The 12,422-nt window shown below is 23.8% G+C and overlaps 1 long non-coding RNA gene across 1 annotated transcript; it reads left to right on the forward strand.

Annotated features, from left to right (window-relative positions):
* Window positions 1-3,155: 3,155 nt before the first annotated feature.
* Window positions 3,156-11,940, forward strand: LOC137826923 (uncharacterized). The gene is made up of 2 exons (XR_011083623.1): window positions 3,156-3,340; window positions 11,634-11,940. It is a non-coding gene; the product is annotated as an uncharacterized lncRNA (long non-coding RNA).
* The last annotated feature ends 482 nt before the right edge of the window (window positions 11,941-12,422 follow it).

Genomic DNA, 12,422 nt, shown 5'->3' on the forward strand with positions numbered 1-12,422 from the left:
AACATCCAAATTATTGGTCCTTATATTAAATCTAATAGAACAAAACTTAGCATCTTTTTTCCTTACATAATTCATTCACTCTCTTTTTTTTTTAGCATGAGCGAGAGAAAATTTGCACGTTATATTGGAATTTTTAAATTTGAACTTGCTTCTATAATATTCTTTTTAATGAGAGTTGTTTATATATGAGTTTATTATTAATAAAACTACCATTTTAATAGACTTGAGTTTTAAAGAATTTAATCTTAAGACCCTATAAAACTTTGCTTTTATCCGTAAAAAATATTGTATAAGTAACTTTTATTTAAAAATACGATGAGAAAATGAAAATAAATAAAAGATAGAGTTAGAAATGAAGATGGCAAGAGAATTCTTTACGTCCCATAACCAAAATGATTCGATTAATTCATTATTTTTTATTATTCCAATTTTGTTCCTTCTGTGTGTGATTGGCAAAATTCAATTTTTTTAGTCGGAATCTCATATAGGAGCTTTATAGATGGAAAATAAATATTAATAAAATAAATAATGTCACTAAAAGATAATGATTAAGTTAAACTTTCAGTTGAAAATAATTTTTTATCAATAAAAAGTCTATGGACACACACCACACTTACACTATTCTCTTAATCAGAACATCAAGCTTTGTGTTTGTAATTGCTGATACACAATTAGGTTAAAAACAAGAAAACAGAAACACAAAAATAAATTCAATAATTCTTAAACTTTTTTTTTTCTATTTTCATTTATTGTTCTTCCATATAATTGAAAAGATGTTTTTCTTCTATATTCTCAAACCCTAACCCTAATCTCGTTATCCAAAGCATAACTTTTAAAGTCGTTAGCTGCAGCAGAAAAAAGAAAGGTGTGTGCAAAGTATGTAAGGGAAAATATGTGTGCATGGTGTAGAGCTTGACCTTAATCCTTGGTGGAATCTACAAAGTTGAAAACATATCACAAGATGCATCATTCTCAGGACAATAAGGGAACATGTAGTATAAATTTTTTGCATTTATTCATTATTTAAAGCAAAATAAAAGTGACCCCTTTTTAAGACAAAAGTGAAACCGACAAACACTTTCAACATAGATGTTTTGACGATTCCCCATGCAATCTCCAATTTATGATATTGTTACACTTTACCACGTTACAGTATGAAATCCTAAACACTCTTCTATGTTAAACTAAAGAAAAACAAATTTCAACTCTAAAGAAGGAGAATGAGTACAATAGTATGGTTTTGGACCAATTATGGAATATTATGTTATTACCCTCTGCATAGGTGGTTGGATCAATTAAAGTTAATTTGCATTGCAGATATATAAAACTAGAAAATATTGTGTTGTGAGTGTTGTGACATAAAGATATGGAAATTGTCAATCATTTACCCTAAACTCTATTTAGGAGTTTAAGATTATCTATGTTTGGAAATAGGATGTGGAGTTGTAGGTGGATAAAGAAAATTAGTGAGATTTGGAGACACACAAACAACATAGAATTTAAGGATACCTTTCTTGATTTGGTTGAAATTTTCAACGTGACACAACTAAAAGTTTGTTCATGGATAACATGTTATGCTCAATGGTGCATTGACCCATTAACTTGTTTAAAATTATAGGCACAGGGTCCCCAATTTATAAGAGCTATTTATCTTTATACATTACAACTTTCACTTTATCTTTGTGCTTTTACTATACAAGGTGTTGTTTGATTGCATGAGAGATGTATGAATAGTAGGACAATACATATTGTATGTAGCCAGGAAGAGGACAACACTTTAATGTGGCAGTTGCTGTGGTAGAGCACATGTTATGTAGTGGACAAAATATCTAAAGTTTCTCTAAGTTGAGCCGAAAACAAGAATGCATTCATGCATATAGGATAAAAGAAGAAGCCAAAAGTTATTCACTCTTAATGGAATTACATTTATATTGTACATTTTTTGTGAATAATTAGTGTTAATTATTGTGCAACACATGTTTAATTTGTTTGGACCGGTTAACACAATTATTAAGAATAGAACATATTTTGTAACTAGGTTCCACTTTTTTAGGCATATTTTGTGTAAGATGTTTTACTTGTTGATGCTTTTTGATATCAAATGAATATTTGTATAAGGGTAGTGACATTCTTAAAATATCTTCATTATTTTATTTTATTTTTTATCAATAAAAAAGAGTTGCCAATCCAAATTAAACTATTGATTGTTAATATATTAATATGAACTTAAAAGCGATATGTCTAACTAATGTAATATTTTTTTAAAAGTATTTAAATTATATTTTTTACATTAACTTCCCTGTTCTTACATATTTTAAACATTCAAAATATAAGTTAGAATGGGTATAAGTGGGTTAAACATAGTTTAATTAAAAAGAATAATATTACAAAATAAACATATTAAATATCTTTATTTTCAAATAAAAAGTTAAAATCACGAGTAAATAAAGTAAATTATATTTTTCATCATTAGATTAATTTTTATTATATGTTTCAATGGAGAAGTTTTAGAGGATAATTCATTTTTATAGAGAATTTAAAAATATTTTTTGGTAAAATATGTTATCTAAATAAGAAAAAATTTTAAAAAAATGAAACTATAAAAATTTATCAAGTATTTTGATCCCTTAAAATCATAACATTTCAAATTTTGCTTAAATTATGAATTTGAACATTTTCATACTTTCTTTTTTTCTACACTTATTTCTATCTTTTTTTTTCATTTTCTCTCATAGATTGAGTTTTGATAAATGTATGTATCGTTAGTTAAGTTATAAAGAATATGTTGTCATTTCTCTCTAATTTTTTTTGTTATGTAAGACAATATTATTTTTCGAAAGATGATTCTTAGTAATTTTTTTTTTGTTAAAGTTAAGAATATTTTTATTGATATTAAAAAAAACCTTTTTTTAGACTAACATCAACTTAAAATTGTAAGAACGTGCATTTTTTTAAATTTTAAAATAGATGTGCAAAATAATTAACAAGTGATAGTAAATTTTAATTTTAATCTAATAAAAGAAATATTTATGAAGTTTATGACTATGTAGATAACAATATAATAGTGAATTTTTGTTATTTGGGTTAAATTTATATACAACATTAAAACAAAAGTGATAGGATAAGCTTAAAAGGATAAGGGTTCCCCTAAGAGATTCTTTATCCTTCTTACTTTAAAAAATCAGAAACATATTCTTTGTCATTCTCTCTTCTTCCTTTCTCTTTCATCTTCTTCCTTTCTCTTTCATCTTCTTCAAAGAATCTAAGTTTTCATTTTTAACTATCTTGTGCCACCAACAGTTTAAGCGAGTGAGAGGATGAAGTCTTCTTTTTGCCTAAAGTAAGTTTCTTCCTTCTTCTCCTTCTTTTCATTTCATTCTAATTTTGCTTTTAAGGTTTTTCATGTAATTTATTTAGGGTTTTATTGCGATTGAGAGAAATTGATGTTTTGATTCTTAGTTCTTTTGAGGTGTTTGACTTGATTTTTTAGTTGATCTAGAAACTCTCATGACATTTTGATGCTCTATTTTCTTTTATTTGTTGATTGAAAAACTCTCGTAACATTTTGATGCTCTATTTTCTTTTATTTGTTGATTGAGAAACTCTCGTGACATTTTGATATTCTATTTTCTTTTATTTGTTGATTGAGAAACTCTCGTGACATTTTGATGCTCTCTTTTCTTTATTTTTAGTTTTTTTTTTAAGTACAAAGAATATTAAGGGAATAGAAACTAGTTATTTTAAAGTTGATGAAGTTTGTTTTATAAAAATTCGTCAAGAACTAAATTAGTGGGTAAGAAATTACTTCTCATATGTAAATGACTACTTGACATCTAAATTAAAAATAATTTGTTATATCCTAGGTATTAAACTCAATACAATCTTTCAAAAAGTATCTAATGTTTAAGTATTTAATTTATAATTTATTTTTTATAGACAACAAATATGTTTTTTTTTATTATTATTTATACTTTTAGTGTTTTTGACATGTAATAAATTATATATATATATATATTATGGTTATTTAAAATTCTAAAATCATCACTACTATAATAGTATTAAGATGAAGTTGAATGTAAAACGTGAAATAAGACTAAGAAATCATTTTTTATTTTTAATTATACATGTATTTTGTATTTAAATAATTTTGAAAACTTATAATTCGAAATATATATATATATATATATATATATTTATATATATATAAAAGATTTAGTTGTATAATTAATTTTTTTAGAATTTTTAATTTTATTAATATCTTTTTTATTTTAACATGTGATTATTTACTTCTTTAACTTTTTTAACTAACCCATTTTAATATTTGAGATAGTGATTTTCACTCACTTTTAGGACACTATTTTATATTTTTTTTAGTGCTCTATAAGTTATTATAAAATATTATAAAAAAATATTTCTTCATAAATATTTTTGAAACATATACACTATTACACAATTATTATTTTTTAAACAACAATACACTATACCACAAGAATTTAAGTGTTGTCTAAATATAGAAAAAAATTCATTAATAACTACTTAAAAACCACATCTATAAAGTAATTAATTATTTATATCATATTTTTTAAAATGTTATCTTTACAATGTGTGGACTAAATAATAAAACTATAATCTAAAAGTGATTATAGGCACATAATTGTGATCTAAAAGTGAAAAAGACAATAGAAATATGACTTAAAAATCATTATAAATCACCCTTTTTTGAATCATGGACATTTAAGTTAGAGTGTTGTAGCAATAATTTTAAAAAAATAATAAATCATATTTAAAAAAATGTGATTTAAAATAATAAAAATGTGATATTTAATTGTGTGTATTTTAAATCATATTTAATTAAAATTGTCATTAATATTGGAAAATATTATTCAAACAAAATTATTTTAGTCTAAACTGTGAATATTTTAAACCACATTTAATTATTTCATTATATATTAAAAAAAAATATGTTTTCGAATTCTATGTACAATAAGTTTTGTTCTGTTTTATAAATCACAAGTTTCCATTGGTTTGCAAATTCAAATTTAAATCAAATCTTGATTCTAAAATTGATATTATTATTAATACTATAAATATTCTTCTTATTATTAATATATTTAATAATAATAAAAATAACATTAATAATAATATTAATATTATTTAAATTATTATTTATTTATTTTGTTAATAAAATTAATAATAGTATTGCACTACAAGAAAATCATTAAATATAAACTAATTTCAGAAATCAAAATAATTAGTTACTATTTGATTAAATTAAAGATTATTTTATAAACTAAGAAAACTACTAATATTTAAAATAATTTCTATTATTAAAAAAAATATAAAATGGTTTATAAATTGATATCTAACCATTAGCTACTTACAATTTTATATTTTAAATTAGTCTCTATTAGTCTTTTAAAGACCAATTTAAATTCTAAAATATTAGATAGATAATTTAAATACAGATTTAGAAATTATTTTATAAATTTTTATTAATAATAGAAACTAATAATTTTTTTCGTTTCTAAATTAATATCTAATTTAGTAAATATAGTGACTAATTATTTTTTATTTCTAAATTTAATTATTATTTAAATATTTGTTGTAGTGGAAAATTTATATAAATATTTTACTTATTTTATATTTTAAAATAGTCAAAATATTATTTGTGAAACTGTTTTTTTTTTTATGTTTAGAGAATTATTATATTTATGTTACTTGGTTTAAAATTGTTAAAAGTAAGTAAACTATTGGTGTAAATATATATATATATATATATATATATATATATATATATATTATTCGTATGATATAAATTTTTTAGGTGATGTTACAATATTTCTTTAAATTAAAATATATTTATTTTATTCTTGAAGTAATGTCATGTTAAATTATTTGTTTGTTTCAATGTGATTAAAAATTATGTTAATGTTATTTTTTAAATAGACAATTTTGTAAAATAAAGTAAACTAGAACACTAAAAAAACTACAAAATACATTATCTCAACTATTAAAATCTTAATATGAATATTGGGTTAGTTAGAAAATTAAAAAATAAAATAATCACATCTTAAAATAAAAAATATTAATAAAATAAATAAATAAATAAATTTTAATTATACAATTAGACCTAAAGTTATTTTTTACTTAATCAATTGATTAGTGTAACACTCTAAACTCTCAACCTACATTAAAATCTACTTTAATAAAGGTAAGATTAATCTTAGTAGAGAAACAATACAAATCAGAGTTACAATATTTAAAATATTATAGTTTTGATGTCACAAACATGATCCGATAGTCACCACCAAAACTCCTCATCCACTCTAAAATCTGATATATCCAAATTTGTAGGTTGGAGAGATTTTGAACCTCTCAACTTTTTCATAATAGTTGCAACCATGAAATTCAAATACTCAAAAGTAACAAAATCTTTAAATAGATCAAGATAATCTCTCAGTCCACACTCAAATCAACAGTTACAAAGGTACAATTGCTTAAGAGAAGAAAAGTTAAAAGTTGTGGTATAAGTAGATATGTAACTACGTTTGAGAATAGTGAGAGAACGACACACATAAAATTTTCAAAAGATTACTCACGACACACTCAGCGAGAATTGTAAGAACTTGAAGGGTTGTGATTGTGGACATGGATGGATATGAATAACATGGTCAATGATGGAATCTTTTAATTGTCTTTCATTAAGATCATCATGACACTCTAAACTAAGTTTGAAAATATTGCTAGAAGAATCTCTACCAGACATAAAATTATCTACGAAATCCTCAAAAAAATATAGAATCATCAAATGATGAGTCATCCAAATTGAGCACCGGTAAAGATACCCAAATATACCTCCATCTTTTGCTCAAGATGCTGGTCTGCACTACAAACTTTACATCTAGAGTAGAAAGTATCCTAAGTATGATTTCATCATCAGGTAGTTGACTCAATTTGTCATTCTTTGTTACTCCACCACTCTTCTTTTTTCTCTCATTTGTTGTCGAGTTCACAATTTCTCTTCTTAAGAGTGAGACATTTTCTCTCTTAATTTCTCTTAATTTTCTTCACTTTGTTACAATATGACATGTCATGTCTCCTCGTGTCACTTTGTTAAAAACTATTAAAGTAGAAAGTATCTTAATTACGATTTCATCAGGTAACTGACTCAATTTGTTCTCCTTTGTTAGTCCACCACTCTTCTTTTTTCTCTCGTTTTTTGTCCAGTTCACAGTTTTTCTCCTTGTGAGTGAGAGGTTTTCTCTCTTCATTTCTTGGAATTTTCTTCACTCTTCCTCAAATACCTATTTTTATCTCTTTGTTTTCCTCCTCCTCAAATACCTATTTTTACAGGATTACATGTCACTTCTCTTTGTGTCACTTTGTTAAAAACTATTAGAGTAGAAAGTATCCTAAGTATGATTTCTTCGGGTAACTGATTCAATTTATCCTACTTTGTTACTCCACCACTCTTCTTTTTTCTCTCCTTTTTTTCCGAGTTCATAGTTTCTCTCCTTTTGAGTGAGACGTTTTCTCTCTTCATTTCTTTAAATTTTCTTCACTCTTTTTTTTCCTCCTCTTCAAATACCTATTTTAACATAATTACATGTAATTTCTCCTCGTGTCACTTCGTTAAAAACTATTATTTTTAATTTCATCACAATTTTTTTTTTCAAAATTTTATTTTATTTACTTTTTTTATTATATTTTGTTTTCTATTTTTCCTCCTCAATTTTCTTACATTAAAATTATGTAAATAAAAAATGATAAAAATATTTTACAAATAAACTTAGAAAATAAAGATTTAATTATTAATGATTGACAATAGAGTTATGACACTTAGAAGACTTATTCTATGCATATATGATACATGAGTTATATTACTTAAGTAATAACTCAATTTTGTACAAACAATTTAAGTCTAATAATTCATGTATCATATATGCATACAAAGAAGTCTCGCAAGTTTATCATAACTCTATTGTGAGTCATTAATAATTAAATCTTTACTTTTTAAGTTTATTTGTTAAATATTTTTATCACTTCTTATTTACATAATCATAATCTAAGGAAATTGAGGAGAAAAAAATAGAAAACAACATATAATAAAATAAAGTAAATAAAATAAATTTTTGAAAAAAAATTGAGATGAAATTAAAAATAATAGTTTTTAACAAAGTGACAAGAGGAGAAGTGATGTGTAATCCTATAAAAATAGGTATTTGAGGAGGAGGAAAGTAAAGAGTGGAGAAAATTCAGAGAAATGAAGAGAGAAAACGTTTCACTCTCAAAAGAGAAACTGTGAAATCGAAAAAAGAAAAAAAAAAGTGATGGAGAAACAAAGGATGACAAATTGAGTCAGTTGCCCGATGAAATCATACTTAGGATACTTTCTACTCTAATAGTTTTGAACAAAATGACACGAGGAGAAGTGACATGTAATCCTGTAAAAATGGGTATTTGAGGATGAGGAAAGCAAAGAGATAAAAATAGGTATTTGAGGAGGAGGAAAGCAAAGAATGAAGAATATTCAGAGAAATAAAGAGAGAAACTTCTCACTTTCAAGGAGAGAAACTGTAAACTTGGCAAAAACTGAGAGAAAAAAGAAGAGGGGTGGAGTAACAAAGGAAGACAAATTGAGTCAGTTACCCGATGAAATCATACTTAGGGTACTTTTTACTTTAATAGGTTTTTAACAAAGTGACATGTAATCCTGTAAAATAGGTATTTGAGGAAGGAGGAAAGAAAAGAGTGAAGAAAATTCAGAGAAATTAAGAGAGAAAACGTCTCAATCTCAAGAAGAGAAATTGTGAACTCGACAACAAATGAGAGAAAAAAGAAGAGTGGTGGAGTAACAAAGAATGAAAAATTGAGTCAATTACCTGATGATGAAATCATACTTAGGATACTTTCTACTCTAGATGTAAAGTTTGTAGTGCAGACCAACATCTTGAGAAAATGATGTAGGTATATTTGGGTATCCTTACCGGTGCTCAATTTGAATGACTCATCATTTGATGATTCTATATTTTTTGAGGATTTTGTTGATAATTTTATGTCTAGTAGAGATTCTTCTAGCAATGTTTTCAAACTTAGTTTAAAGTGTCATAATGACCTTAACGACGGACAATTGATAGATTCTATCATTGACCATGTTACTCATATCCATCCATATCCACAATCACAATCTTTCAAGTTCTTACAATTCTCGTTGAGTGTTTCGTGAGTAATCTTTTGAAAATTTTATTTTTTTGTCGTTCTCTCACTATTCTCAAACGTACTCATACCACAACTTTTAACTTTTATTCTCTTAAGCATTTGTACTTTTGTAGTTGTTGGTTTGAGTGTGGACTAGAAGATTCTCTTGATCCATTTAAAGATTGTGTTAATTTTGAGTATTTGAATTTCATGGTTGCAACTATTATGATAAAGTTGAGATTCAAAATCTCTCCAACTTACAAATTTGGATATATCAGATTTCAGAGTGGATGAGGTGTTTAGTGGTGACTGTCTGATCAAGTTTGTGACATCAAAACTATAATATTTTAAATATTGTAACTCTGATTTGTATTATTTCTTTACTAAGATTAATCTTACCTTTGTAAAAGTAGACATTAATGTAGGTTGAGAGTTTAAATATATATATCAACGGGTGAATTTAGAGTATAATCAATTGATTAAGTAAAAAGTAACTTTAGATCTAATTGTATAATTAAAATTTATTTATTTATTTTATTAATATATATATATATATATATATTTTAAGATGTGATTATTTTATTCTTTAACTTTCTAACTAACCACATATTCATATTAAGATTTTAATAGTTGAGATAGTGTATTTTGTAGTTTTTTAGTTTTATATTTTATTTTACAAAAAATTAAAAAGATGTCTATTTCAAAAAATAACATTAACATAAGTTCTAGAATTTAATCACTTTGAAACAAACAAATAATTTAGCATCATGACATTACTTCAAGAATTTCTCATTAACCTTAATTAAAATAAATATATACATTTAATTTAAGAGAAACATTGTAACATCACCTAAAAAATTATATGATAATATATATATTACTATCAAATATTATATCACAAAAATATATCTTTTCACACATATTTTTAAAACGAATATACTTTTACACCAATTTTTTACTTACTTTTAACAACTAGGTAACACATATATAATTATTGTTTAAAGATAGAAAAAAATAAAAGTTTCACAAATACGATTTTGACTATTTTAAAATATAAATAAGTAAAATATTTATATATACTTTAGTTTAATATTAAAATATTTATATAAACTTTTAATTTTAATAATAAAATATTTAAATGTCATTTTAATTCTAACACTTCTACTCTAATATTTTTATTCATCCTTACAAATATTACTAATTTTCAATATAAATGTTGTATATTTTTTCAATCAATGATTTTGAATTTTATTTATGTATAGAATAAAAATTAATAAACTGAAAAATATATATAATTATTTCAAAAATAATTTTTTATTATTTATTCTTTCACTTTATTATATATATTTCAATAATTGAATAAGAACAAAAATAAAAATATATATGAACTTTGTTAATTCGTATTTGTCTGTATATGTACAGTGTGTAAGGCTAATCAAAATTCAGAAAATATAAGACGGTAAACAAGTCAGGTGTCATTCAAACTATATTTTAAATAGATAAAAAAAATTGTATGATATAATCTTATATCACAACTAATATATTATTGAATTATTTTGATAATTTAAAAAAGTAAATAAAATATTTAAAAAAAAATTAAGACACCAAATTAATTTTAACTTTTAAATATAGCTATTTAAACATAAATTTTAACACGTGTAAATGTTTTAATAAAATAATATTTATTTTTTAGTTTTATTAAAATTGTAATTATTTTTTTTTTTCTAAATTCTTTTGAGCCATAATTAAATTGATCATGTGAAATCAGGTTTGCTTCAAATTATTAGATCACGCATAAAAGATACATTTGAAAGTGTGAAGGAAGAAAAAAAGGAAGTATGAACAAAGATAAAAATTGAATGAATTAATTGAATTTGAACTTTGTATCTAGACATAAAGAAAAAAAAAAGTATTTTTAAGAGAAATAGGAGATTAAAAGGAAAAAATATTGCAACTTTTGTATTTAAAGTTAAATAGTATAAACACAGATAAGAAAAATAAAATAAAGATGAGTACTCATACTCAAATATAGATTTATTATTGATAATAATTTTAGATTGTGTGAGACTAAGATATGGGTACAATAAGTAAATAAAATACAAAAGATATTACTAATTTAATCTTTTAAAGATTGTGAGTATCTTCTCTAAAAGAATTAACACAGTTAATTTAATGTCACCAATATAAAAAAAGTCAATATTAAATTAAAATTTATATAAAAATATTGAACTAAAGAATTATTTTTTAAATTATTTTTATTAATAATTACATCTTTATTTTCTAGGTTTATTTGTTAAATATTTTTATCACATAGAAAACAAAATATAATAAAAAAATCAAAATAAAAAAATTGAATTTTTTTGAGATAAAGTTAAAAATAATATTTGTTAATAAAATGATACGAGAAAAAGTAACATGTAATCTTACAAAAATAGGTATCTGAGGAGCAGCGAAGCAAAGAGAGAAGAAAATTCAGAGAAATGAAGAGAACAAACGTCTCACCCTCGAGAAGAGAAGAAACTCTGAGCTCAGCAAAAAAGGAAACAAAAAGTAAGAGTGGTGGAGTAAATAGGAAGACAGACTTTTACCTTATGAGATTATCTATCAAATACTTTCTACTCTAGATGCAAAATCGGTTGTACAAACAAGTGTATTAAGTAAGCGGTTGGGGTATATTTAGGTTTCCTTACTCGTGTTTAACTTGGATGATTCATCATTTAAAAATTCTTTATTTTTTTAGGATTTCTTAGATAACTTTATGTCTGATACAAATTCTTTCACCAATGTTTTCAAACTTAGTTTAGAGTGTTATAATGACCTTAATGATGGATAATTGGTAGATTCCATCATTGATCTCGTTATTGATACACAATTCATATCCAAAATCATTCAGGTTCTTACAATCCTTGTTGAGTGTGTCGTGACAAATCTTTATAAACTTTATGTGTGTCATTCTTTCATTATTCTCTACTCCCCAACTTACCATGTCTTGGATATATCAGATTTCATAGTTAATGAGATGATTGATGATGACTCTGTAATCGAGTTTGTGACACTAAAATTTGGATACTACGACTTTGATTTGTATTATTTTTTCACTTAGATTAATCTTACCATTGTATGAAAGAAATACAAAATTGATGTAGATTGAGAATTTATATATATATATATATGAATGAATTGAAAGTATTAAACTAATCGATTAGTTAATTAAAAAGTAACTT

This window comes from Phaseolus vulgaris, chromosome 8, assembly GCF_000499845.2.
Source record: "Phaseolus vulgaris cultivar G19833 chromosome 8, P. vulgaris v2.0, whole genome shotgun sequence".
NCBI lineage: Eukaryota > Viridiplantae > Streptophyta > Magnoliopsida > Fabales > Fabaceae > Phaseolus > Phaseolus vulgaris.